Genomic DNA, 13531 nt, shown 5'->3' with positions numbered 1-13531 from the left:
CCAAAGGACACGGGGAGAGACACAGAAGAGCGAAACACCCCAGAACGAGCCCCAGAAAAGGACAAGGCACGTGCGAAAGCCACCAGGCCAGAAATACGGGCCCACAGATCCCAAAGGGACAAAAAGGGGAAGACAGCAAACTCCCCAAGACCAAGGAGAAACCCCATGGGGGCACCAAAGAGCGACCAGAAGGAGAAGAGAGCAACCCCGAAAGTAATCCAGAAACCCAACAAGCCAGCAGAAGGGAGAAAGGAAACCGGGATCCGGAAGGCACGGACAGCAGCCGAAGGCCTAGCAAGGGAACCAGAGGAGGAACACCACCTCGAGAAAGAAGATCAGTGCCCCGCATAGGAAGACAAGGCAAACCACCAACGAGAAGCCTCCAGCACCAAAAGCAAGAGGTCGGGCAGACCACGTCCAGAAAGAGGGACGGAGACCACAGAGGAGAGGGGAGGAGGCCCCATCGCCAGGCCCGCAGCAGAGGAACTCCAAACCCAGGCACAGAGACGAGGGAAACCACCGACCCAGGGAGTCCGCCACCACATTGACCACACCCCCAACGGGTGGAGCAGACAGGGCCAGAAGATGAAGCACCGCCCAAGCCGAGATGGAACAAGCCACCAGACTCAGGGACGAACCGTGGGGCCCCCCCCAGGAGACACAGAGAAGCCACAGTCACCGTGCAGACCGATCGCACCAAGACATGGCAACCCTCCAGACGAAGGAGGAAAAAATGAAGCCCCCGTAGTACTGCAAACAACACCAACCAGGAGGACGACCCGCGAGACTCCGACGGGAGCCAGTGTGCCAGCACCACCCCACGGGCCAGAGCGTAGCCCAAGCCCGAGGCGCAGGTATCCGTGGCCACAACCAGAGGAGGAGGGAGATGAAACAACATCCCCACGGAAAGGCGGGAGTGGACCAGCCACCACCGGAGAGTAGACAACATCCAGAGACACAGGAACAGGAACCGCAAAGTCCAGGATAGGAGAGGGGATCCACCTCTGCTCGAGCCACAGCAGAGGCCGCAGACGAACCCAGGCCCAGGGCACAGTGAAAACAGAAGCAGCCAAGAGGCCCGAACCTCCAGCCACCGAAGAAGGGGAGCCGAGACAAGCAACAGCAACAACCACAGCAAAGACTGCAGGAGACGAATCCGGGCGCCCGACAGGAACAACCAGCCCAACACAGAAGAGAACACTGGCCCGACGAAGGTCCTCCGGGACGCAGGCACCAGGAGACAAATGGGCAAGTAGAACAAACACTCGTGGCCCCAGAGAGAAGACATGGACAAGTGAAGGCGGCGAGACACGACCGCCAGGGACGGATCCTGAACCAACCAGACGTCCAAACACGGGAACACAGACACCCCCAGGAGAGGGAGAAGGGCCACCAAGGGAGCCATCACCACGGAGAACACCCGGGGGGGGCGGACCGAAGACCAAAGGGGGGACGCAGAACAGCCAGCGCCGACCCAGCAGGCAGAAGCGCAGGAAACGTAGACACCGCACAGCCACCGGGACGTGCAGGCACGCAACATGGAGGTCCAGAGAGGAGAACATCCAACCGGACTGGAATCAGCTGAAAATCTTCCGGAGAGACACCATCACGAACAGGAACTCCAGCACGAACAAGTGCAGACCCCGAAGGGCGAAGACCCCCCCTGAACTTCTGACAAAACAGCCAGCACCCATCAGCCCGAGGACGTCAGGCGCCAAGCACGAAGGAGCCAGCGAAGACACCCAACAGCCAGAGGAGGACCACCAGCGAGAACGGGCCCCAGGGTGGCATAGTCCGGACGCTGCGGACCAGACCCGGCACCCCACTGAGACACCTCCAGAAACTTCCGGGAAAAAAACCTGCCAGATCCACGCTGAGCCCAAAAGGAGGACCGGCGAAATCCAGAAGGCAGGCGGAAAGTCCAGGCACCAGAGAAGGAGGAACCCCCTCTGGGCGGAAGAACACGAAAGGACAAAGAATGCTTGAGCACCTCGAAGACCCCGAGTAGCCACACCTCCAGAGAGACACCAAACAGACAGGCATCAGCGGAAGGCGGCCCCAAAGCCATGGAACGCCGGGCCGCGTCCGACATCCAAACCAGCAGAAACAGGATACGGCGGGTAGCAACAGAGGAACTACAGGACACAGCAGAAGCCCCCACAGAAGCAAAGGCGTCGACCGAGAGATGTGATCCTCCAGGCGGGCTAGTCCAGAAACGCCCGAACGAACAGCCAGATGAGAAGCAGCAGAAGACATCTCCAGGGCAGAATATGCCCACTCGCCCACACCGTCCATCAGAACGTGACCAGCAGCTATGGAAGGACGATCCATAAGACAGGCCACCGCAGAGTCCACAGGAACGGAGAAAGGCAAAGAGTCAGCCACATCCCAAAAAGGAGAAAACAAGGACAAGAAGAACCGAAGAAAACAGAAATCCCAACAGCAAGCAACAGGAGTCCAGAAGAAGGCGCCCAAACCGGGCATCAGCACACCTCCAGGCATCCCAGGAGAGGGGAGGAGGCCCCACCGGAAAAGAAACACCACCCCACACGACGGAGGCAGCAAACGACCAACGCTCCAAGCCGAGCTCCAGGCATCCGTGCAACTACCCCAGTAGAACAGGAGAGGGTAGGGGAGGGAACGCAGTGCAGTGGAACAGACTCCTCCAACGGAAAGCGAAGAAAGAACAACACAGCCGAGCACTTACCGTCAGCAGACCCCCACCAGACGCCAAGCCAGGACGCCAAGATGCAGAAGACCAGCGTCCAGGCCACAGCGCACGTGAACACCGGGCAACGTAGAAGTCAAATGTAGAGGAAGCGCAGCAAAGACCACTGCAATGGGGAACGAAACAAACAGCTGCTCCATAAACAGAAGAGGCTAGTGGAGGGGATGTAGCACAGTGGTAGAGCGCATGCTTTGCATGTATGAGGCCCCGGGTTCAATCCCCGGCATCCCCAGGAGTCTCTGGTCCGTAGCTTGGCGTGTTCCAGAAGGCCAGCCTGCCACCCAAGCACAAAACACAAAAACACGGCACGGCACAGTGCAAGTACAGCGAACAAGGCCAGCCCAGAAGAGACGGCATACCGGACCTGCATGTTCTCCCCACAGATCACAGGTAGCACCAAGAACGTCCTAGGGTGAATAGAGCATAGAACCAGGCAGCAACAAAAACCCCACGGACATCGGGCAAAACATTGTCAGCCAGAAAGATCCCCGTAGCAGCCGCTACATGGGGAGGCAAAGAAAACCTGTCCCACCGAACAGGCGAAGCAGCCAGTATCCACCGGCACGGATAGTGGTCAGAGTCCCGTCCGGACTCGGGGCTACCGGGAGCCCGCAGCGGCAGCCAGCGGGGCAAACAACCCTGGAAACACTGCACCGCCGAGCAGGAAACGGAGATTACAGCACCAATAGGCAGAAATCAGGACGGGCATCCCAGCCGGAAACTCTCCGATGCGGCAAGGAAGTCAGACGCGGAACCAGAACAGCGTCCCGACCTCCCGCAGCTAACAATCCAAGTGCACCTCCCAGAAGGCCTACTGGGCACAGAACGCGCAACCGTGTACAAACACGGATCAGGCACGACTCCGCTCCAAGCACCGGAGCGCCCGGAGCCCACCCGGGCGTCCGCCCACACCAGCACCCGGCACCGAACACGGCCGATGGGTGTAACAGGGGGCAATGCGCATGCGCGCAAAATCCAGGAAGACGCCGCCGAGACAGCCGGCAGTCCCAGAGCAGTCGGGAGAACAACGCGACCCAGAGGCACACGCAGGAGCCGTCACCAGGGCCCCCACAAGGCAAGGAGGCAATGGAGACATCGGGGAATCCAAAGGGGAGGAGCGCGCCCCAAAACAGCCCAGCGCTCACAGCCCCAAACCCCTACCTGGGCCATGGTCGAAGATCCAGCAGGAAAGCAGCAAGCAGCAGGAGGAAGATCCACAGCACAACCATCAGCGTGACTGGGGCAGGAAAAACGAAACAGGAAGACCCACAAAGCCCAGCAGTACGGGTCACCTGAGTCCAGGAGGAGAAAGGGAAGCCCAGCAGCCCCACTCCAAGCAATCCCACGACGGTCCATGGGAGCCCCCCAGAGCCCAGCAGAGGAGGATCCACAGGACAAACGAAGCAGGTAAGCGCCCGGCACTCACCCCAGCGTCTCCCATCAAGCAAACCACCGACAGGAAACAAAACAGGATATGCTTCTGGTGGTGAGGTGTGTTATAGCACCTGACAGGAGGGTGGGTGGAGTCTAAAAGCGTTTCCTGTTTTGTTTCCTGTCGTGTGGAATACCTCATGAGTAATGACTGGGTCGAGGACGAGGGACGTAGAGGTAATGATTGATTTCCATCGTTTTGTACTTATGAAGTTATTTCTGGTGCAATGGGGAGTATAGCTGCAGATCTTGGAGGTTCTAGTAGCTCATGTTATTCTACCATATTAACACCGCACTGTTTTATCAGTATGTAATGATTTTGAATGTATGACTGTATAATTGTATCTTTTATGGATGTGGTTTGATCCGAATAAAGAAAGAAATTATAGATAGATGTAAACCGAGAACATCTATTAAGTGAAAGTCTGAAGATAAAATCTATGTTTTTCTGCCAAACGGAAGTACAATTAAAATGTGTCGATATGTTTGGAAGGAATTTACAATTATATCTTATTTACTTATTTGTTTAATTTAGAAAGTGAGGCACCGGAAGGTTGCAGCAGAGTAGAAATGAGAAAAAGAGCAAGTTAATAGTGAATATAGACAGTGAAAATAAATTAAACCAAAACACAATCACGGACACTAGTGCGTGTGGTGAAGGAGGAAAAAAAACTACTACATCGCGAAAAATGACCGGGCTGGGTGCAGCATGCAGAACTAAGAATAGCAGAGGACAGGATAGACATATACGAAGGACAGGAAGGGCCCTCTGGGTTTGTGAAAGAATAGAAGAGAGGGACAAACTCCGACAAAGCCTCACGACAGGCTGAAGAGAAGGCTGCAGAGGCAGCCTGCTGCCTGCTTTCACCTAGTCACTCTGGAGCCACCCTTGTCTGTGATTTACTGACCAGAGGGGAAGAATGGCCAATGACAGGAACCTGAAAGTGATGGACAATTGTAAGCGGACCCATTGGAGAGAGAACAGGACAGTCATAATTTGATTTTTTTTAAAAACACCTAGTTCCGAGAGTTAATGCCAATAATGTAAGTGTAGGTCCTGGAGGAACGTCTTCTTCTACCCATAACACCTTTTCTCATTGGCATGGGGTGAAGGTAATTAATATATATCTATTCCTTTAGGAATATGTGTTTTATTCAATTGTTTGGCTTCCAATTTAGCATTCTCGTAGATAATGAAATAGTATCTTGCTCGCCCTCTTTGACGGAGAAGTCAAATGTGCTCAGAAGTCAGGCACAGTTCATGCTTATAATTTGTTTGCTGGGAAAAAGAAAACCTGAAACATGAAACTCTTTTAACGTCTAAATTCATATTTGAAACAAGCTTCACAGTAGTGACAATAGACTAATCGGATTGTTGTTGACCTTTGGTTTGAACTTCTCATTTCAAAAGCATTCTGTTTGTGTGAGTGTACCTACAACTGGGTTGTGGAAACATACAAACAGCTTAAGTCTGATAGGGTTATTGAGTGATATTATAATGGTATGTGTAAGGCCCAGCGCCAGTGCTTCATTTGAGCCGGTAGTCGTCAGTGGGGGACACCAGCACTTATGTTTGGGGATTGGTACTTACTTTTTTCTCATCAGATGTTTCCCCAAAGTAAGAGAGAGAAAACCACACAAATCAGAAAGATGGAGGAAGAGAGATATCACAAACCCGCCACAAATAAAGGAAGCAGGCCCATGCAAGAGAGAGATACAGGGGCAAGGAGTGTCTGCCAGTTAATTAAAGGGGCATGAGGTGGATTTTAGACTACCAGCCATGGCATTCTGCATGCCGACGTATAATTGCTCCAAACCCTCAGGTCCTGGGCAGAGCTTTGGGCACCCTCACTTATTCTTTTACAAATTAAGCACTGTAGAAAGGTCCAACTGTATTGCCAGGTGTCTAGAAGAGATACACTGGGGATTGTGAGAGTCAAATAGGGATGTTCTTATGGCAGAGGCAAGGTAAATCCACTACAGGTTTTCATGAGCATGGGTTTTATGTTCTTTCATAATACATTGTGAGAGGCAATTTTCTAGTTGGTAATGGATGTTGACTTTTGTAATAATTCCTCAACAGGTGCATGGAGAGTTCTTTTCTTTAGTAGATTAGGTAGAATGGAACCCCAGAGGAGAGAAATAAAGTTTTTAAGTTCTTCTCTTCTTTGTCAAAAGAAGACATTTTGCAGGCAATTTCTTGTTTTTACATTCTGGCATGACTGGCGATTGGCTTCAAGGGAAGTGAGAGTTTCTCCTAGATGTTGAGTTTGCCGGTGGGGCAGGTAGGCTTTCCGATGCTGAGGTACTTGAAAGTGATGCAGTACGATCTGATGAGAGATCATGATATAGTTGCAGCCTTTAAAGAGTGACCAATTTGTACATGTGCTTGAGTTTGCAGGACCTTGTAATGAGGTGAGCTGCTGCCTGGAGAACTGCTTTCGCTAGGATTGTAAGGAGTCTGGGAGACTTGTGATGATTCTGATATTCCAGCTACGCATGCCATGATGAGAACATTACTTGTGATCTCAATGTTGGAGGCTGGGAAGGTGGGCTTAATATGTGTTACCAGTAGTGATTGATACCAGGAAAACGTAGCTTTTCTGATGTAGAAGAGGAAAGAGAGTTGAGTGTCCATGTAAAAGTCCAATTATTTGGCACATGGTGGAAGGATGTGGTGGGTAAGAGTGCAAGGCCAACCTGAGTGATTGGCGCAAATTTGTATGAGTGCAGGACAGATATCCTCTTTGTTCAGTAGAGGATAACGTTTGATTAGAAGACGAGGAAGGTATACATGGGCAAGAAGCACATTTTTTGCGTTATTGGCATAATTTTGAATGTGATTTTTTGTTATGTAATAGGAAGATGCTTCTTGCTAGATCTAGGAGCATCAAGGATAAAAGATCGCAAACATTCCATTACCATTCTTGCCGCAGGTTCTGTGTGGACAGGTGATCACTTTGCCACAGAGATTGAGATATGGTATGGGTTGCTAGTTACTGAGATCAAAGAGATCAAAATGTTCTTGTAGAAAGGTGAAGGACAAGAACTGTTTCCGTTTGGAGGTCAGAAAGCCTTGAGCCACGAAGCTGATGATCGCGTGTGGGTATGCAGGTATTTTACCTAGGCTGCGCCTTTCTGTCCTGACCTGATCAGGATGCCAGTCTAGTGTTCTCGATTAAACTGAAGCAAACAGTCCCCAGTTACCAGGTTTATTACTAGAAAAGGGCCATATAGAGGACCTAATGGCTTCAAATCAGAGGTTTTTGATAACATTGAAGGGAGGTCCCCATTCTTGCTGAAGGTGCCTTTCAAGAAAGTTAAGTTTGGATAGTCCTGAAAGTAGATTAAGTGGAGGGCAAACATCAAAATAGGGGCTTATTGGGGAGGTGAAGGTGATAAGCAAGGTAATCCTTTTGGAAAGCAATGCTTTAAAAGCTTTTAATGAGTTTGTTTTTAGAGTTTCAGGAGGAGGCTCTTGCTGTAGGGAACTCCTTACTCTTGTATATGACCTAAAAACTAGCTTTACATTTTGAAATGTCTGTTTTTAATGTGTACCTAGCTGCTTCAAACAGGTCACAGCCTTGGCCTCAATGCTTTTTATATTACCTGATGTGTCTCCTGGACATTAAACTCTTGGGTATGCTAATTGGACGGTTTGGGTTCTATAAATGTTAGACTGAGCACATTAAGGCACATTGTGTCAGGACATGACTTTAAACAGCATTGTATTTAAATTTCAACTTCATTACGCTTGAATTGTGAAATTTTTGTTAGTTCTAGTAATACGCCTTTGATAGCACCCATTTCGAGAACCGCCTTTTTCTCTTCTTTTCATCAATTATTTAAATAAAATCCTTGTTTAAAACACTATTGAAATCGTTAAAATGCATCCCATAAGCTAAAATTCCATTCATTATTCAGATCTGCACTTAAAATAAAAAACGCCAATACAATGCAATTTGATGTGTCGTTAATTCTTCACAGAATAACTTCACATGCACCAAAGATTGCGCGGTCTCCTGACACAATAGACAAGCTAGAACCATCTGTGATTTCTTTTTCAAACCCCCCTTGTCTCCCCTACTGAAAGTTCTTCTCGTCTTAAAATCAAATTCTGAAGCCAGGTTTCTCCAGACGGGGGGCTTATTTATGAAAACGGTTACATTGCTGCCTGAAAACAGAAATGAAGCAGTTTTCACTGCGCCCTCCTTGCGACACAATGGATCCGCCGTATTTATGGGACGGCTCTCCATGTCACAAGGAGTGACAGATGTATGTATGTATTTGAGCTTGTAAAGCGCACTGCTACCCGTCCGTAGGTTTTTTGGCGCTGTATAACTCTGGGGAACCCATCCTGGCTTTCCCTGTGGGATGATCCTTGCTGGGAGTCCCCAAGGTGGAGCCAGGCATCGCCGGAGTTGATCAGGAATCCTGATGTATCTGTCGGTGCAAAACTCACGTATTGCTGGAGGTGTGTTGCAAGGAAGACACAACTCCAGCAATGCATGAGGCAGGCTCATACACATAGCATTGCGTCCACCTTACACTTGCTATGAGGCAGGTGTAAGGTTTTGATGCAGTGGTGTCCTGGAAGTGGCACAATTTCACTGCACCACTCCTACGAGGCTTTATTACATTGAAACCCCACCCTGCATATATTATACTGATGCAGGTATAATGTGGCACTGGGGTTTACGAGGTGATGCATCTGCCTATATGTCCCACCTTGTAAATATGGCGCCACTCCTACGAAGCTTTATCGAATGGAAATTCCCACCCTGCACACATTATACTGACACAAGTATAATGTGGCGAAGGTGTTTACAAGGTGACGCATCTGCCTAGATGCGTCACCTTGTAAATATGGCACAAAGTGGTGTCACAAAAAGTGACGCAACAGCAATGCAAAAGTGTTGCAAGGGGCTCATAAATAAGCCCCGAAATATTTGCTAGACATTGTTGAGATTGCCGCAACAACATTGTGTTCCCTTCTTAATCATATTTAGGTCGCCAAGAATGGAAAGATAGATATGCTTCACAATATTCTAACGTTTTACTCGATTTGTCCTATTTTTCCATTTTATGTGAGCAGAAGCAAAAGCCATCATATTCGACGTATAACCCCTTAATACTAGGAGCATTTAGCTTTAATATGTGGGTTGCATAATCAACCTGCAACTTTTCTGTCACTCATATATGTCTGTTATCCGTTTTCTGGTGCCTAAAGCATCCACAATCAATTCCAGGAAATTGTTAGTTTTTTACCTTTTTAATGCTGAAAGCCATAATGAGGCCAGCTCAGAAAGAATCTCTCCGTTGTTTTGAACTTATTTTATATAGTAATCTACTGGATTGCCTTCTTTTCTCTGTATTTATTAAATCTCACTTTAACTTTTAAAGTTTTAAAGGGTCTTGTGTATGCTTGTTTAACACCTTGCCACACCTCTGAATCTCTGTGTTTGTTTAACTGTTATTACTTTGTGGTTTAATAGCCTTCGTTCCATTGATGAAGACTCTTTCAGCCGTAAAATAAAGACATTATACAATGTTGTGGCGTTTCCAGGATCCCCTATGTTCAGCCCCTCAAACACCGATAATGGCTTCGGTTTTTTGCTCATCTATTTGTCTTCCTTACGTTTGATAAAACTCTTTCATTACCCAGATATCTTTCACTCCCTACTACGTTAAAATAATTTACATCAGCCAACGAGCAGTGCCTCCAAGTTCTAATGTTTCCCTGTGCATAATAACGAGACGAATTGTCCAGAGATCAAAGCGAAGTCGGTTAGAGAAATGCTCTGGCCATTACTAAATTACTCTGTCCGGGTTGGTCATTAGGGCTCTTTCGATTGATAACTCTAAGATTGTATCTTTTCAAGATGTTATTAAGTATTTTTCCTTTTCTATTTGCTTTTACCTTGCTCAGTCTCTTCTCCGGTCAAACCTCATATTCATCATTGTCATTAACAAGGGGGTGTTCAGGTTGAGTAACCATTGAGGTCACCTTGTAATAAAATAAGTAAACTTTTCTATTAACTCGGCCAATGAGTTCAAGTAATCAGCAAATTGTTGGTCCAGGTGAATGTAAACATTAATCACCACCAGCCATTCCGAGTTCATCTCTCTATTTAGCCTAACACAGTCAGTGAAACCCTAAATTGCACCACTTAGGAATCTATGCTGATTGCAACATATTCTTGCCACCTCAGTATTCAGTGTGGTTAAGAGTCAAGTTTCTACTTCCTTTGCTGGATTTTGTTTACTTCCAGCGGCGGCTCCTCTGCTCTTAGAGCAGTGAAAAAGGGCAAAATAAAATGATAAGTGAACTTCATTATCATTTTATTTTTGGTTGCTGTGGGGCTTAGTTAGGGTAGGGAGGGGCTGGTGGCTCAGGGAGGAGGAGTGGACTGTGCACACTAAGTGCAATTCACTGCTTGGCCGGCTGTTTTGGCTTTGCCAAGTAGTCATGTGCACTTTGCATATTCCCCACCGGGCTGTAATGGACAGCCTAGTGAGGAATATGCACAGGCTCCTTGTCCTGATCTCAGCGCTGATCCACGGCGCTTAGACCAATCACAATGCAGCATTGCAGCGTTGTGATTGGCTCCGGAGAGCCTGTGTGCCCGGGCTTGAGAAGAGAAGCGGAGACGGAGAGGCGGCAGAAAAGGTAGGTTTTCTTTTTTTAAATATTTTCAACCCCACGCCCACTACTCCTGTTCCCTAACAGCCGCCACTGTTAACATCCGCATTCTACATTTACTCCGCAAGTGGTATAGACATTAAATTCAATTGACCATGTTAGATTTCAAACACTCTGATTCGTGGATTGCAACTGTAAAAATTAGTTTTTGAAGGTATTATTCACATTTTAGGAATCAGTAAACTTTATCGACTCCTAAAATCAGATTACTGCCACATCATTTTTCAGTTTTGAAAGGGATGTGCTCTAGGTGTCCGTTCAAATCCTGATACAGTACCCTGCAATTCAATGTTTTGCGACAGAAATCTAGTCATTTAACATTGGAAAGAAACCTACTTGACGTGCTAACCCATTTTGTAAAAGGGATGGGATCCTTTGGGACCCCTTCCCAGTTATTAATATAAGATCACATGTCTAATGCAAGGCAGTAGTCTAGAGGACCACTGTCAACTATTAATTTCACTTAAAAAAAATGTGTTTTTAAATGGAGTCCAGTTTCATTTAAAGGTGATCAGACATATGGTGGTCTGTTAATATTAGCACACCAACATCACTTCGATGGCCACCAATTAGAGTGAGTAATAACCCTGCAACATATCTCATGAATATTAATGAGATAGGTTGGTGTTAGACCAGGCGCCTTTTAGCGTGATTTCCCCTGACTTTTTACTTCTGACCTCCTGTGTGCTGCATTTTGTTTTGCAGGTCTTGGGACTCTGGGTATTTTACCACTGTAGACCAGTGCAAAAGTGAAAGTGCTCCCTGTGTAAAATGTATTGGTGATCGGTTTATCCATTGATTGGTATATTTGATTTACTAGCAAGTCCCTAGTAAAGTGCACCTGATGTTCCCTGGGCCCATAAATCAAATCCTACTCGTGGGCCTGCAGTACTGATTGTACAACCCACATGAGTAGCCCTGCAAACATGTCTCATACCTGTCACTACAGTGTCTGTGTGTGCAGTTTTAAACTGCCCTTTCTACCTGGCAAGTGCACCCACTTGCCAGGCTAAACCCTTCCCCTTTATTACATGTAAGTCACCCCTAAGGTAGGCCCAAAACACCCCTAAGTTAGACATCCCTATGGATGTACTGGTGTGTTTTACATGTTCTAATAGTGAAATGCTGTTAATTTTGTTTCTCTTCATTGCAAAGACTATCTCTCTCATAGGGAAACATGGGGATTGCATTGAAATATTTGTTACGTATAATTTCCCATTGGGGGCAGAAAGAACTTTGGAGTTTGGGTCTCTGAACTCACAAATTATTGATACATCTTTTGATGAAGTTGGTTTTAAATTGCATGTTTGAAAATTAAATTTGTAGAAAGTGGGCATTTTATTGCTTAACCATTATGTGCCTCTGCCTGTCTGTAGAATACATGCATGTGTTGGCTGACAGTTGGGCTTTTGTACAATAACTCTAGACAGCCACACAAAGGGAGCTGAGGCTTGTCTTGCATATCCTAATGGCCCATCACCAGGCTGAAAGGCCTTCCCGAGTTAGAATGATGGGAGAAGTTGTCACTGACACTTGAATAGGGCTGTGCCTGTCCTCACACAAATCTGTCTCCAGCCCTGTAGTGTGTCTGGAGCCACGTCAGGGAAAGGGAAAGGCAGGGTCTTGTGCACTACAAATATTTTTCCTTTGAAGTTTGCCTACTTCAAAGGCGGAAACTGGTATAAGTATTGGACCTCCTACACCCCAAAATCAGAACACTTCTGGGCTGAGGAGACTCCGCCAGGAAGAAGAGCATGATGCTATAGGAGGAATTGCGCTCTGCCTGATGCTTTGTTGTGCTGGCCTTCTGCTTGCTGCTTTTGTCCTGGAGTGAAAGGACTGGGCTTTTCTTTCTGTATCTTGCTTCCAAGGTTCTCCAAGGGCTTGAGTTGAGCTTGCCTCCTGTTAAGAAGTCTCAGGGTCAAGACCGACTTCTCTTGCCAGTGGCTGGGCTCTTCTGCTGAGAGTCCTGACTTGTCAAGTGATGCCAAATCCAGTCTCTTGGTCCTTGGAAGTGTAATCTGGTTAGCCTAAAGTGAAAATCAATCGACTCCCAGCGCCTGTTTTATCCATGAATTTCTGCAAAAGATAAACCCATCTACACCACTTGCCCGAAGTGTGTTTCCTGCATGAAACATCGACCACAGCATTCACTTTCGGCCCCAGCTTGCCATTGTAGTGCATCAAATGATTTGCTACAGCATGAGTTTGAGCCCCTTGTCACCCACATCCATAACACCTGCTCCGACTCCAATGTAGCGTCTGCGTCGCGGCTGTCGAATTGATACAGCAGCTGCATTGACGCCATCCCATCAATGCTGCATCTGGATTTTCAATGAATGCATCTACTCTGGGAACCAATTCTTCTTTGAAACTGCACCACTGTAAGGAACCAAGGCTGCATGCCCGGAAACCAACACATCACCTCCCCTGCCAATAAGGAACCAACGTATCAACTCTCCTGCCAGTAAGGAATTGGGGGAATCACCTCCACTGTGTAGTAAGGAACCGGAACATCACTTTGCTTTTCTGGCGTCTCAACTCCCCTGTGCCTTGCACCATCTTGGATTTTTGATGCATCTAAGGTACTCTGTGCTGAAAGAAACACATCAATTATTTTCTATAGACTAAACTCGCTTAATCTTTTAAAAGTGATAATATGGCTTTTG

General features: G+C 47.5%; 1 non-coding gene across 1 annotated transcript; it reads left to right on the top strand.

Annotated features, from left to right (window-relative positions):
• The first annotated feature begins 2888 nt into the window (after positions 1-2888).
• TRNAA-UGC (transfer RNA alanine (anticodon UGC)) lies at positions 2889-2960 on the top strand. Its single transcript has one exon. It is a non-coding gene; the product is annotated as a tRNA-Ala (tRNA).
• The last annotated feature ends 10571 nt before the right edge of the window (positions 2961-13531 follow it).

Source organism: Lissotriton helveticus, chromosome 1_1, assembly GCF_964261635.1.
Source record: "Lissotriton helveticus chromosome 1_1, aLisHel1.1, whole genome shotgun sequence".
NCBI classification, from domain to species: domain Eukaryota; kingdom Metazoa; phylum Chordata; class Amphibia; order Caudata; family Salamandridae; genus Lissotriton; species Lissotriton helveticus.
Note: the sequence above shows the minus strand (reverse complement) of the source record. Positions and strands in the feature narration are given on the sequence as shown.